General features: G+C 37.7%; 1 protein-coding gene and 1 pseudogene across 5 annotated transcripts in view; one reads left to right on the top strand and one right to left on the bottom strand.

Moving 5' to 3' along the window:
* The window catches only part of DNM3 (dynamin 3), a 614,639-nt gene that overhangs the window by 397,032 nt on the left and 202,604 nt on the right, over positions 1-15,003 (bottom strand). The gene's annotated exons all lie outside the window — the stretch shown is intronic.
* LOC136169028 (eukaryotic translation initiation factor 2 subunit 2 pseudogene) lies at positions 1,424-2,817 on the top strand (annotated as a pseudogene).

Below are 15,003 nucleotides of genomic sequence, written 5' to 3'. Positions count from 1 at the left end.
GCTTTTCCCTTCTCTGGGGTATCTTCCCAAACCTGGGATCAAACCCAGGTCTCCCGTATTGCAGGCAGTTTATTCACCAGCTGAGCCACAAGGGAAACCCAACACACATAAAGGAAAAAATACATAGAAAACACCCCCACAGAGAAAACTGCTAAATTCTTTAACTTGGGCTATCTGGTTTTCTTTAATTAGCAATAATTAAACTACCTGCCCTTTGTTGCTAAACTTCTATCTAACCTGGCTCCTCCCCTGGCCAACCTGGAGCAGTTCTCTTAGGGTCACTTGAGATGCTGTCTCCTGGGCTTGAAGTCCTAAAAATTTCCATTGAATAAAACATAACTCTCAAAGAGGTTGTGACTATTTTTTAGCAGACAAGATGTTACTCCCAAACTCCTAATTTATCCTCCCCAACTTTTCCCCTTTGAAAGCAAACTTATGAAAACGAAGTCTGTGAGTCTGTTTGTTTTGTAAATGAGATCATTTGCATACTTTTTTTAGATTCTGCTTATAAGCAATATCATGTGGTATTTGTCTTTGTCTAACTTACCTCATTTAGTATGATAAATCAATAAAGAATTTTTAAATTAAGGTATACATGTTTTTTGCACATGCTGCTGCACATTTAATAGACTGTAGTATACTGTAAACATAACTTTTATTTGGAAACCAAAAAAAAAGTGTGACTTGCTTTATTGCAATATTCGTTTTTATGCAGTGATCTGGAACAGTATCTGCAATATCTCAAGGTATGCCCATAATAGGTCTTCCCTGATGGCTCAGATGGTAAAGAATCCACCTGCAATGCAGGAGACATGGGTTCAATACCTGGGTTGGGAAGATCCCCTGGAGAAGGGAATAGCAGACAATCCAGTATTTTTTCCTGGAGAATTCCATGGACAAAGGAGCCTGGTGGGCTACAGTCCATGAGGCCACAAAGAGTCAGACACAACTGAGCCACACACACACACACACACACACACACACACACACACACCTGTAATAAACAATAAGAATATATGAAGATATCTATATGCCAGCCATAGAATAAGACATTCAATAACTTTAGAATATCATCTTCCCAAATGCACAATGGTCATATATCAAAACGGACCACATGTGGTAAAAACAAACAAATCTCAATTCTTACAAGGAATAAAATCACACCAAAATTAGTATCAGTTAACTGGAAAATGCCAAAATATTAGGAAATTGAGACATATTTTTAAAGTATCATAGGTCAAAAATGAAGTCACAGGAAAGTTTTAAAATATTTTAAACTGAATAAAAACACAACTTATCAAGATTTATAGTATACAGCCAATTCAACACTCATAAGAAAACTTACAGCTTTAATATATTACTATTACCAAATAAGGAAGCTTTAAAATCAATGATCTAGCTGATGCAAGAGCCTAGTGCGGTGGTGGGAGAAGTGTCGGCAGGAGCAGTGCTGAAGCCGGGGCCTGGGGCTGACCCATCAGACTTTCCATCCGTGCCGAGCCCACTCGAGCCGCAGCCATGTCCAGGGACGAGATGATTTTTGATCCTACTATGAGGAAGAAGAAAAAGAAGAAGAAGCCTTTTATGTTAGATGAGAAAGGGGATGCCCAGACAGAAGAAACCCAGCCCTCAGAAACAAAAGAAGTGGAGTCAGAGCCAACTGAGGAAAAAAGATGTAGAAGCTGATGAAGAAGACAGTAGGAAAAAAGATGCTTCTGATGATCTAGATGATTTGAATTTCTTTAATCAGAAGAAAAAGAAGAAAAAATCAAAAAAGATATTTGATATTGAAGCTGAAGAAGGTATAAAGGACCTTAAGATTGAAAGTGATGTTCAGGAAGCAGCTGAACCAGAGGAAGATCTTGACATTATGCTTGGCAATAAAAAGAAGAAAAAGAAGGTTGTCAAGTTCCCTGATGAGGATGAAATACTAGAGAAAGATGAAGCTTTAGAAGATGAAGACAGCAAAAAAGATGATGGTATCTCATTCAGTAACCAGACAGGCCCTGCTTGGGCAGGCTCAGAAAGAGACTACACATATGAAGAGCTACTGAATCGAGTGTTCAACATCATGAGGGAAAAGAATCCAGATATGGTAGCTGGAGAGAAAAGGAAATTTGTCATGAAACCACCACAGGTCGTCTGAGTAGGAACCAAGAAAACTTCTTTTGTCAACTTTACAGATATCTGTAAACTATTACATCGTCAGCCTAAACATCTCCTTGCATTTTTATTGGCTGAATTGGGTACAAGTGGTTCTATAGATGGTAATAATCAACTTGTAATTAAAGGAAGATTCCAACAGAAACAGATAGAAAATGTTTTGAGAAGATATATCAAGGAATACGTCACCTGTCACATGTGCCAATCACCAGACACAATCCTGCAAAAGGACACCCGACTCTATTTCTTACAGTGCGAAACTTGTCATTCTCGATGCTCTGTTGCCAGCATCAAAACTGGCTTCCAGGCTGTCACGGGCAAGCGAGCACAGCTCCGTGCCAAAGCTAACTAAATTGCTAATCACCACTGATTTTGCAAAGTGTGCTTTGGAGATTTGGCTGGACAGGTTTACCATCAGAGTGGATATACCACTGTATTAAAAACAAGATAGAAAAGCTGCCAGGTTCTTTGGCGTGTGGCTGGTTGGTCTGAAATTTTTGCAAGATGCCGTTGCTGAAGTTGTTGACATACTCATTGCCTACTTTAACAACTGTCAGAGAAACATGATGGGGTAAGGTGGTGCTTTTTTAAAATCGTTCATAGACGTCTGTAAAATGCAAGATAAATTAAAGTTATTATAACAGTGAAAAAAAATCAATGATCTAAGCTAAAACCTTAAGAAACTACAGAGAGAATATTATATTAAATCCAAAGCAAGTAGAAGTAAGAAAATAATAGAGTACAAATAAATGAAATTGAACATAGACACAAAATAGATATAATCAATTAAACCAAATGTTGATTCTTTGAAAAGGTCAATACAATTATCTATTCCCACTCTTTAATGCAACAGTATACTAGAGGTCTTAGCCAGTGAAACCAAGCAAGAATAGTAATAAAAAATGGATAAGATTACAAAGAAAAGAATAAAACTGTCCTTATTCACAGAGAACAAGATTATATATGTAAAATATTTTAAAGAATTCACAAGTCTATCAAAACTAATAAGTAGATTAATTGATATCACAGAACATAAGGTCAAAATACAAAAATAAATTGTATACATCTATATACTGGCAATAAAAAATTGGAAAACAAAAAATTTTAATATAATTTATGATAGTATCCCAAATCATAAAATGCATAAGTTTGATAAAATATATGCAAGACATACCTGCTGAAAACTAAAATATACTGCAGAGCAGACATAAAAAAATGAAAAAAAGCCATATTCATTGACTGAAGCATTAGATACCATTAAGTCAATTTTTGAAAACTGGTCTAAAGCAACACTGTTCAATTACCTACTGCAATAATGGAAATGTCCTATATGTGAACTTTTCAATATAGAAGCCACTAGCAACTTGTGGTTATTGTGCACTGGACATAAAGTGTGACTGAGAAATTTATATTGTTTTAATTAATTTTAACTTTAATTTTAATAATCACATGTGGCTAATGGCTAGCATTTTAGACAGGACAAGCTACTAAATTTAATGTTACTCCAAACAAAATTCCAATAAGCTTTTTGGAGAAACTGGTAAGCAGATTAAAAAATTCAGATGAAAAGATGAAGTACCACTTATGAGCAAAGCAATAATGAATAAAACTTGCGTTATCTGATCTCAAGGCTTATTATAAAGTTACAGTAATTAAGACAGTATGGCACTGGCATGGGGATAGACACAATAGATCCATGGGACAGAATAGACTCCATTGTTATAGATTACACACAACATGCAATTGATTTTAGACAAAGATCCTAATGTAAATCAATGGAAAAAAGGAAAGCCTGTTCAAAGTAAATGGTGCAGAAATAACTGCATATCCACATGGAAAAGAATGAATTCTGACCCTCCTTTAGTTTACTTTATACAATACACACACAAAAAGAATCACAGATCTAAACTTAATTTAAATCTAAAATTTCTAGAAGAAAGCATAGGACAAAAATCTTTGCAAACTTGGATTAGGCAAAGATTTCTTAGAGAGGAACAAAAAAGGTGGATTTTTAAAAATTGATAAATTATTATATTATCAATACATCATCAAAATTAAAACTTGTTCTTTAAAAGATATGGAAAGGATATTTTCAAAGTAAGCTATAGACTGAGAGAAAATATTTGCATTAAATGATAACATATTTGCATCAGCATTTTTTTAAACTTCACAACTTAATACTAAGAAGACAGTTTAAAATAGGCAGACAGGCAGGAAGCCCTAAGATGGCGAAGGAATAGGATGGGAAGACCACCTTCTCCCCTACAAATTCATCAAAAGATCATTTGAACACTGAGCAAATTCCACAAAACAACTTATGAACACTGGCAGAGGACACCAGGCACCCAGAAAGGCAGCCCATTGTCTTCGAAAGGAGGTAGGACAAAATATAAAAGATAAAAAGAGAGAAAAAAGAGTTAGCGATGGAGACCTGTCCCGGGGAGGGGGGTGTGAAGGAGGAGAAGTTTTCAAACACCAGGAAACCCTCTCATCAGTGGATCTGTCGGGAGTTTTGGAATCTCAGAGGGCAACATAACTGGGAGGGGGAAAAAACCCCACAGATTACACACCTAACCTCAACTCCCAGCAGAGAAGTAGCCTAAACGCTCGCGTCTGCCACCAGCAAGCAGGGGCTAAACAGGGAGGTGTGGGCTGCATTGCTTAGGGTAAGGGCTGGGCCTGAATGCCCTGAGGACAATCTGAGGGAACTAACGTGAGATAGCAACCCAAACTGTGGGATAGCCAGACAGAGAGAAAAAAAAGAGAGAGAGAGAACTTTCCCACAAAACGCTCTAACCTAAGACACTGTTGGGTCTGCTCACAGAACAGAGGACTGAGCGAATACCAGAGGAGAGCTAGCCGTCTGTGAATCGGCCCATCTCCTGCCAGAGGCGGACAGGCAGGTGGGCGATAGCCAGAGCCGGAATGCAGGGGCAATCTTGGCGCCAGAGATGGCATCCTCTACCAAACTGCGAGTGGGCTCCCAGTTGCTAACCAAGTCTTCCTGGGATCCTGGACAGTTGACATCCACCAGGAGGGTCGCAGCCAGAGATCAGAACCCCAGAGGAGACACACAGCACACCTGAGATGGCACTCCTGCTGCACACCCAGGAAACGGAGTGGCTGGGACCAGGGAGGTGATAAGACACACTGCCCACCTGGGGAGAGTGCGCTCACCCAGCACCTGGTTGCCTGAGCTGCTCGGACCTGGGAAGGGCACAAAACTCAGGCCCAACTGAGTCTGTACCATTGTGGAGAACCCGAGAACCTGAATCTGAGCAGCTTAGACCTGGGACGTGCACGCAACCCAAGGCCCGCTTTAGACAATTCCCCTGCAGAGCAAGCTGGAGCCTAGGCAGTGTGGACAGGGAAAGCACAGACAACACGGCGAGGACAAACCCAGTGTGGCCCAGACACTGCGAGCACTCCCCACACACCCCAATGAGATTTGTTTGCAGCGTTCCTCCCTCCCCACAGCACCACTGAACAAGTGAGCCTAAATGAGTGACCACCTTTGCCCCCTTGTGTCAAGGGTGGAAATTAGACACTGAAGAGACTTGCAAACGGAGAAAGCCAAAATAAACAAAGAAGAGGGAACTGCTTTGGCAATTACAGGTGTAACAGATTAAAACCCTGTCAATTAGCACTGACTACACTGGAAGGGGTCTATAGACCTTGAGAAGTATAAGCTGAACAAGGAACTACCTGAAACTGAATTGATCCCACACTGCCCTCAACAGCTCAGAGAAATTCCCAGATACATTCTACTACTATCATTTTTTAAATATTTTTATCTTTAAGTTCTTTATTACTCCTTTAATTTTCATTTTTATAACCTACTGTTACCTTGCCAAAAAAACCCCTATTTTTAAAGCAAATTTCATATATATTTTTAAATAATTTTTGTGATTTTTTTTTTTAATATTGTATTTTTGAGAGTCTAACCTCTACTCTAGATTTTTAATCTTTGGTTTTTGGTATTTGTTATCAATTTTGTAGCTAAGGTACAAAGAATTCTTAAAAGAATCCAATCTTCTATAGCCATTTTTACTTAGGAGTGTGATTACTGGCTAGATTGCCGTCTCCCCTTTTTGACTCTCCTTTTTCTCCCCCAGGTCACCTATATCTCCTCCCTCCCCCTTCGCTTTTCTAGCCAACTCTGTGAATCTCTTTGGGTATTCTGGGCTGTGGAGAACATTTAGGGAACTGATTACTGGCTAGATCTGTCTCTATGCTTTCGATTCCCCCTCTTCTCTTCCTGGTCACCTCTATCTCCCACCTCCCTCCTCACTTCTCCATGTAACTCTGCGAACCTCTCTGGGTGTCCCTCACTGTGGAGAATCTTTTCTTCATTAACCTAGATGTTTTATCATCAGTGATGTATGGATGGAGAAGTCTTGAGGCTACTATAAGAATAAGATTGCAAATCAGAGGCATGACGATTAAATCCAAAACTTGAGAACACCAGAGAACTCCTGACTCCAGGGAACATTAATCAAGAGATCATCAAAAAGCCTCCATACCTACACTAAAACCAAGCTCCACCCAAAAGCCAACAAGTTCCATAGCAAGACATACCAAGCTAATTCTCCAACAATGCAGGAACATAACCCTAAGCATTAAAATTCAGGTGGCCAAAAGTCACACCAAACCCATAGACACCTCAAAACTCACTACTGGACACTTGATTGCACTCGAGAGAGAAGAGATTCAGCTCCACCCACCAGAACACCAACGCAAGCTTCCCTAAACAGGAAACTCTGACAAGTCACTCATCCAACCCCACCCAAAGGGAGGAACCCCCACAATAAAGAGGAACCACAAACTTCCAGCATACATAAAGGCCACCTCAAACACAGCAATCTAAACAAGATGAAAAGGCAGAGAAATATTCAGCAGGTAAAGGAACATGATAAATGCCCCCCTGAACCAATCAAAAGAGGAGGAGATACAGAGTCTACCTGAAAAACAATTCAGAATAATGATAGTAAAAATGACCCAAAATCTTGAAAATAAAATGGAGTTACAGATAAATAGTATGAAGACAAAGATTGAGAAGATGCAAGAAATGTTTAACAAGGACCTAGAAGAAATTAAAAAAAAATTAATCAATAATGAATAATGCAATAACTCTAATAATAAATAGAGACTAAAAACACTCTAGAGGGAACCAACAGTAGAATAATTGAGGCAGAAGATAGGATAAGTGAGGTGGAAGATAGAATGGTGGAAATAAATGAAGCAGAGAGGAAAAAAGAATTAAAATAAATTAGGACAACCTCAGAGACCTCTGGGATAATGTCAAATGCCCCAACATTCATATCATAGGAGTCCCAGAAGAAGAAGACAAAAAGACAGGCCATGAGAAAATACTTGAGGAGATAATAGTTGAAAACTTTCCAAAAATGGGGAAAGAAATAGCCACCAAAGTCCAAGAAACCAAGAGAGTCCCAAACAGGATAAACCCAAGGTGAAACACCCCAAGACACATATTAATCAAATTAACAAAGATCAAACACAAAGAACAAATATTAAAAGCAGCAAGGGAAAAACAACAAATAATACACAAGGGAATTCCCATAAGGATAACAGCTGATCTTTCAACAGAAACTCTCCAAGCCAGAAGGGAATGGCAGGACATACTTAAAGTGATGGAAGAGAAAAACCTACAACCCAGATTACTGTACCCAGCAAGGATGTCATTCAAATATGAAGGAGAAATCAAAAGCTTTACAGACAAGCAAAAGCTGAGAGAATTCAGCACCACCAAACCAGCTCTTCAACAAATGCTAAAGGATCTTCTCTAGACAGGAAACACAGAAAAGGTGTATAAACTCGAACCCAAAACAACAAAGTAAATGGCAACAGGATCATACTTATCGATAATTACCTTAAATGTAAATGGGTTGAATGCCCCAACCAAAATACAAAGACTGGCTGAATGGATACAAAAACAAGACCCCTGTATATGCTGTCTACAAGAAACCCACCTCAAAACAAGGGACACATACAGACTGAAAGTTAAGGGCTGGGAAAAGATATTTCACGCAGATGGAGACCAAAAGAAAGCAGGAGTAGCAATACTCATAACAGATAAAATAGACTTTGAAATAAAGGCCATTAGGAGACAAAGAAAAACACTACATAATGATCAAAGGATCAATCCAAGAAGAAGATATAACAATTATAACTATATATGCACCCAACATAGGAGCAACGCAATATGTAAGGCAAATGCTAACAAGTATGAAAGGGGAAATTAACAGTAACACAATAATAGTGGGAGACTTTAATACCCCACGCACACCTATGGATAGATCAACTAAACAGAAAATTAAGAAGGAAACACAAACTTTAAATGATACAATGGACCAATTAGGCCTAATTGATATCTATAGGACATTTCATTCCAAAACAATGAATTTCACCTTTTTCTCAAGTGCACACAGAACCTTCTCTGGGATAGATCACATCCTGGGCCATAAATCTAGCTTTGGTAAATTAAAAAAAAAAAAAATTGAAATCATTCCAAACATCTTTTCTGATCACAATGCAGTAAAATTAGATGTCAACTACAGGAAAAAAAACTATTAAAAATACAAACATATGGAGGCTAAACAACACACTTCTGAATAACCAAAAAATCACAGAAGAATTCAAAATATGCATAGAAACAAATGAAAATGAACACACAACAATCCCAAGCCTATGGGATTCAGTAAAAGCAGTGCTAAGGGGAAGGTTCAGAGCAATACAAGCTTATCTCAAGAAACAAGAGAAAAATAAAATAAATAACTTAATTCTACACCTAAAGCAACTAGAAAAAGAAGAAATGAAGAACCCCAGGGTTAGTAGAGAGAAAGAAATTGCAAAAATTAGAGCAGAAATAAATGAAAAAGAAACAAAGGAGACCATAGCAAAAACCAACAAAGCTAAAAGCTGGTTTTTTGAGAAGATAAATAAAATAGACAAACCATTAGCCAGACTCATCAAGGAAAAAAGGGAGAAGAATCAAATCAACAAAATTAGAAATGCAAATGGAGAAATCACAACAGACAACACAGAAATACAAAGGATCATAAGAGACTACTATCAGCATCTATATGCCAATAAAATGAACAACTTGGAAGAAATGGACAAATTCTTAGAAAAGTATAACTTTCCAAAACTGAACCAGGAATAAATAGAAAATCTTAACAGACCCATCACAAGCATCGAAATCAAAACTGTAATCAGAAATCTTCCAGCAAACAAAAGCCCAGGACCAGACAGCTTCACAGTTGGATTCTACCAAAAATTTAGAGAAGAGCTAACACTTATCCTACTCAAACTCTTCCAGAAAATTGCAGAGGAAGGTAAACTTCCAAACCCATTCTAGGAGGCCACCATCACCCTAATACCAAAACCAGACAAAGGTGCCACAAAAAAGAAAACTACAGGCCAATATCACTGATGAACATAGATTTAAAAATCCTTAACAAAATTATAGCAAACAGAATCCAACAATATATTAAAAAGATCATACACCATGACCAAGTGGGCTTTATCCCAGGGATGCAAGGATTCTTCAATATTTGCAAATCAAGCAATGTGATACACCACATTAACAAATTGAAAGATAAAAACCATATGATTATCACAATAGATGCAGAAAAAGCCTTTGACAAAACTCAACATCTATTTATGATAAAAACCCTCCAGAATGCAGAAATAGAAGGACTATCCCTCAGCATAATAAAAGCCATACATGATAAACCCACAGCAAACATTATCCTCCATGGTGAAAAATTGAAAGCATTTCCCCTAAAATCAGGAACAAGACAAGGCTGCCCACTCTCACCACAGCTATTCAACATAGTTTTGGAAGTTTTGGCCACAGCAATCAGAAAAGAAAAAGAAATAAAAGGAATCCAGATTGGAAAAGAAGAAGTAAAACTCTCATTGTTTGCAGATGACATGATCCTCTACATAGAAAACCTTAAAGACTCCACCAGAAAATTACTAGAGCTAATTAATGAATATAGTAAAGTTGCAGGATATAAAATTAACACACGGAAATCCCTTGCATTCCTATATACTAACAATGAGAAAACAGAGAGAAATTAAGGAAACAATTCTATTCACCATTGCAATGAAAAGAATAAAATACTTGGGAATAAATCTACCTAAAGAAACAAATGACCTATACATAGAAAACTATAAAACACTGATGAAAGAAATCAAAGAGGACACAAATAGATGGAGAAATATACCATGTTCATGGATTGGAAGAATCAATATAGTGAAAATGAGTATACTACCCAAAGCAATCTATAGATTCAATGCAATCCCTATCAACCTACCAACGTATTTTTCATAGAACTAGAACAAATAATTTCACAATTTGTATGGAAATACAAAAAACTTCAAATAGCCAAAGCAATCTTGAGAAAGAAGAATGGAACTGGAGGAATCAACCTGCCTGACTTCAGACTATACTAAAAAGCTACAGTCATCAATAAAGTGTGGTACTGGCACAAAGACAGAAATATAGATCAATGGAACAAAATAGAAAGCCCAGAGTAAAATCCACGAACCTATGAACACTTCACCTTTGACAAAGGAGGCAAGAATATACAATGGAGAAAAGACATTCTGTTTAACAAGTGGTGCTGAGAAAGCTGGTCAACCACTTGTAAAAGAACGAAACTAGAAAACTTTCTAACACCATACACAAAAATAAACTCAAAATGGATTAAAGATCTAAACGTAAGACCAGAAACTATAAAACTCCTAGAGGAAAATATAGACAAAACACTCTCTGACATAAATCACAGCATGATCCTCTATGACCCACCTCCCATAGTAATGGAAACAAAAGCAAAAATAAGCAAATGGGACCTAATTAAACTTAAAAGCTTCTGCACAGCAAAGGAAACTATAAGTAAGGTGAAAAGATAGCCTTCAGAATGAGAGAAAATAATAGCAAATGAAGCAATGGACAAAGAAATAATCTCAAAAGTATACAAGCAGCTCCTGCAGCTCAATTCCAGAAAAATAAACGACCCAATCAAAAAATGGGCCAAAGAACTAAACAGACATTTCTCCAAAGAAGACATACAGATGGCTAACAAACACATGAAAAGATGCTCAACGTCACTCATTACCAGAGAAATGCAAATCAAAACCACAATAAGGTACCATCTCATGCCAGTCAGAATGGCTGCTATCAAAAAGTCTACAAACAATAAATGCTGGAGAGGGTGCAGAGAAAAGGGAACCCTCTTACACTGTTGGTGGGAATGCAAACTAGTACAACCACTATGGAGAACAGTGTGGAGATTCCTTAAAAAACTGGAAATAGAACTGCCATACAACCCAGCAATCCCACTGCTGGGCATACATACTGAGGAAACCAGAACTGAAGGAGACAACATGTACCCCAATGTTCACCTCAACACTGTTTACATTAGCCAGGACATGGAAGCAACCTAGATGTCCATCAGCAGACGAATGGATAAGAAAGCTGTGGTACATATACACAATGGAATATTACTCAGCCATTAAAAAAATGCATTTGAATCAGTTCTAATGAGGTAGATGAAACTGGAGCCTATTATACAGAGTGAAGTAACTCAGAAAGAAAAACACCAATACAGTATACTAATGCATGTATATGGAATTTGGAAAGATGGTAACGATGACCCTGTATGCGAGATAGCAAAAGAGACACAGATGTAAAAAATAGTCTTTTGGACTCTGCATAGCAAAGTGATTCTGTGGGAGAGGGTGAGGGCAGGATGATATGGGAGAATGGCACTGAAATATGTATACTATCATATGTGAAACACATCGCCAGCCCAGGTTTGATGCATGAGACAGGCTGCTCAGGGGTGGTGCATTGGGATGACCCTGAGGGACGGGATGGGGAGGGAAGTAGGGGGGGTTCCAGATGGGGAACACATGTACACCCATAGCTGATTCATGTCAATGTTTGGCAAAAACCACTACAATATTGTAAAGTAATTAGTCTCCAATTAAAATAAATAAATTAATTTAAAAGAATAAAATAAAATAGGCAAACACTTCACAAAAGAAAATTTACAAGTAGCCTATCAGGACATGAAATGATGCTCAGCAAAAAGGCAAATCAATACCACTGCATACACATTACAATGACTACAATTAAAATAAAACTAACAATACTAAGTGTTGGTGAATATGTGGAGCAACTAAAGTACTCACATTGCTGCTGGGAATAAAATTTGTACAACTTTGTAGAACAGCTTAGTGGTTTCTTAAAAATATTAAACATACACTTACCCAGTAATTCCACTCTTTTTAAGTAGAACTATAATTGATTTACAATGCTGTGTTAATTTCTGCTACATAGCAAAGTGATTCTGTGATAACACAAAAATGTTTTTCTTTAATATTCTTTTCCATTATGGTTTATCATAGGATACTGAATATAGCTTTCTGTGTTGTACAGTATGACCTTGTTGCTAATCCATCCTGTACATAATAGCTTATATCCATTAACCCCAACCTCCCACTCCACCCATCCCACAACTCCTCCCCCTTGGCAACCACAAGTCTGTTCTCTATACTTGTTAAGTGTATTTCTGTTTCGTAGATAGGTTCATTTGTGTCATATTTAGATTCCACATATAAGTGATATATGGTATTTGTCTTTCTATTTTTGACTTACTTCAATTAGTATGATACTCTCTAGGTCCATCCATGTTGCTAAAAATGTCGTTATTTCATTCTTTTTTATGGCTGGGTGGTATTCCATAATATGTATGTCCCACATCTTAATGCATTCAGCTGTTGATGGACATTTAGATTGCTTGCATGTCTCAGCTATTATGAGTAGTCCAGCAATTCCACTCATACATATTTTTCCAGGTGAAATGAAAACATACGAACATAGAAAACTCATGCATAAATATTTATGCCAGCTTTATCTGTTATCACCCCAAATTGGAGAAAACTAAAGTTCCATCAACAGGTAACTGAATCAACAAAATATGGCAGAACCACACAATGAAATACTATTCACCAATCTAAAAGAATGACCTAAAACATAAAGCAGCAGGGAGGAATCTCAAAAATATCATGCTGAGCAGAAGCCAGACACCAGGAGTACTTACTGTATGATTCCATTTCAAATAAAACTCAAAAGACAAATCTAACATATAGCAAAAAGCAGATCAGTGCTTCCCTAGAGCCAGGAGGAGGAAAACAGGGTGGAACTGACTAGAAAGGAACACAAGGGAACCTTTACAGGTGATAGAAATGTTCTTTATCTGGGTTGTGGTGGTAGTTGCATGAGTGTACATGTTTATCAAACTGATCAAACTGTACACTTAAAACACATATCGCCCTACTCAAGCCTATAGTCTCAGATAGCTTCAAGTTGAAAGGTAAGTTGAAAGAGAGGAAAGAAGGGTAGGGAAAGAGTATTAATTGTAAAGAAACAACAACAACAAAAAAAAGATTTAAGATCTATGTCTAGGAAAAAGCTTTGACTGTAGTTATTTGTACATGGAATTAACTAGAAGCAGATAGTTAAGCCTTAATGAGTTTAAGAAACTGTATTCCCAAAGATACAAAAAGCCTGGCCTGAAAAAGCCTTTGTTACAGTCTTAACACGTCCACAACCCCAAGTTTTTATAAGTAGACCACAAGCTATGAAAACTGTACCTCTTCAGAGAAGGTTATAATCCCTCATTTCCACTTCAGATATGACTTAGGGGAAATGGACAAGGAAGAAACACCAAGAAGGTACTCCCAGAAGAAGAAATTCCCTGGGAGAACAATGGATAGCAGACAAGGGAGTTCCTCCTAGAAGGATTTAATCAACAAACTTTTTTCTTTGCCATGCTAAGAAGTCTTCACAATGCCTGCCCAGTAGGATTCCATCATTGTTGTGGACCTGAGACTATTACATATTTTCTCACTTTTACTTTTCTCATTCAGGGGTTTTTACTGCAGACAATAACTAATAATGCTGCACATAGCACTCAGGAAACTATTTGAAATCCTGAATAGATAGCTCAGACTGCTGACTACAAAATACTCTGGTTCAGAACACCATGCAGGGACTTTGTTGCCAACTGTATGGAAATTCTTTTAACTAAAGTTTCAGCTGGATAACTTGAAACTAGTTGATAGCACCAGATCTATTTTAATGTCACCCTTAACTCCAAAACCAGATCCAAGCTCCTCAGGTCTTCTGTCCTTCATCTGAACAGGAATTTCTTCAACAGCAAAAGTTTCTATTAAGTCCATCAGCTCCATTGGGATCTACTAAATAGGGAATATGATTTGCATTATATAGTTCACTACAGGCACCATTACCAGAAACTGTTTCACATAAACACACACACACACATCCCATGCACACCACTGTACAGGTAATCCAATTGGCTCTGGCTTTGTACATCATTATGGGTGTACATCATGAATGTGTAAGGAGGCTTAGACAAGTGATAATGTTGGTAACCCTAAGAAGAAACTAGCAAGAAGGAAGCAGAAAGCAATGGTTAACTTCGCTGAGTGAGACTTCAGTTTTATAGCTATAAACTTTCTGAAAATCCAACAACTATTGACTTTTATCACAGAAATTTCTGAAGGAAAAATAACTGCTAGTCTGAAACTCAACAGCCACAAACCTACTTTTTAACCAATGAAGCATATTAATTTTATGTCATAGTTTATATGGAGAAGGCAATGGCAACCCAGTCCAGTACTCTTGCCTGGAAAATCCCATGGATGGAGGAGCCTGGTAGGCTGCAGTCCATGGGATCGTGAAGAGTCAGACACGACTGAGTGACTTCACTTTCATTTTTCACT

Source organism: Muntiacus reevesi, chromosome 5 (assembly GCF_963930625.1).
Source record: "Muntiacus reevesi chromosome 5, mMunRee1.1, whole genome shotgun sequence".
Taxonomy (NCBI): Eukaryota; Metazoa; Chordata; class Mammalia; order Artiodactyla; family Cervidae; genus Muntiacus; species Muntiacus reevesi.
Note: the sequence above shows the minus strand (reverse complement) of the source record. Positions and strands in the feature narration are given on the sequence as shown.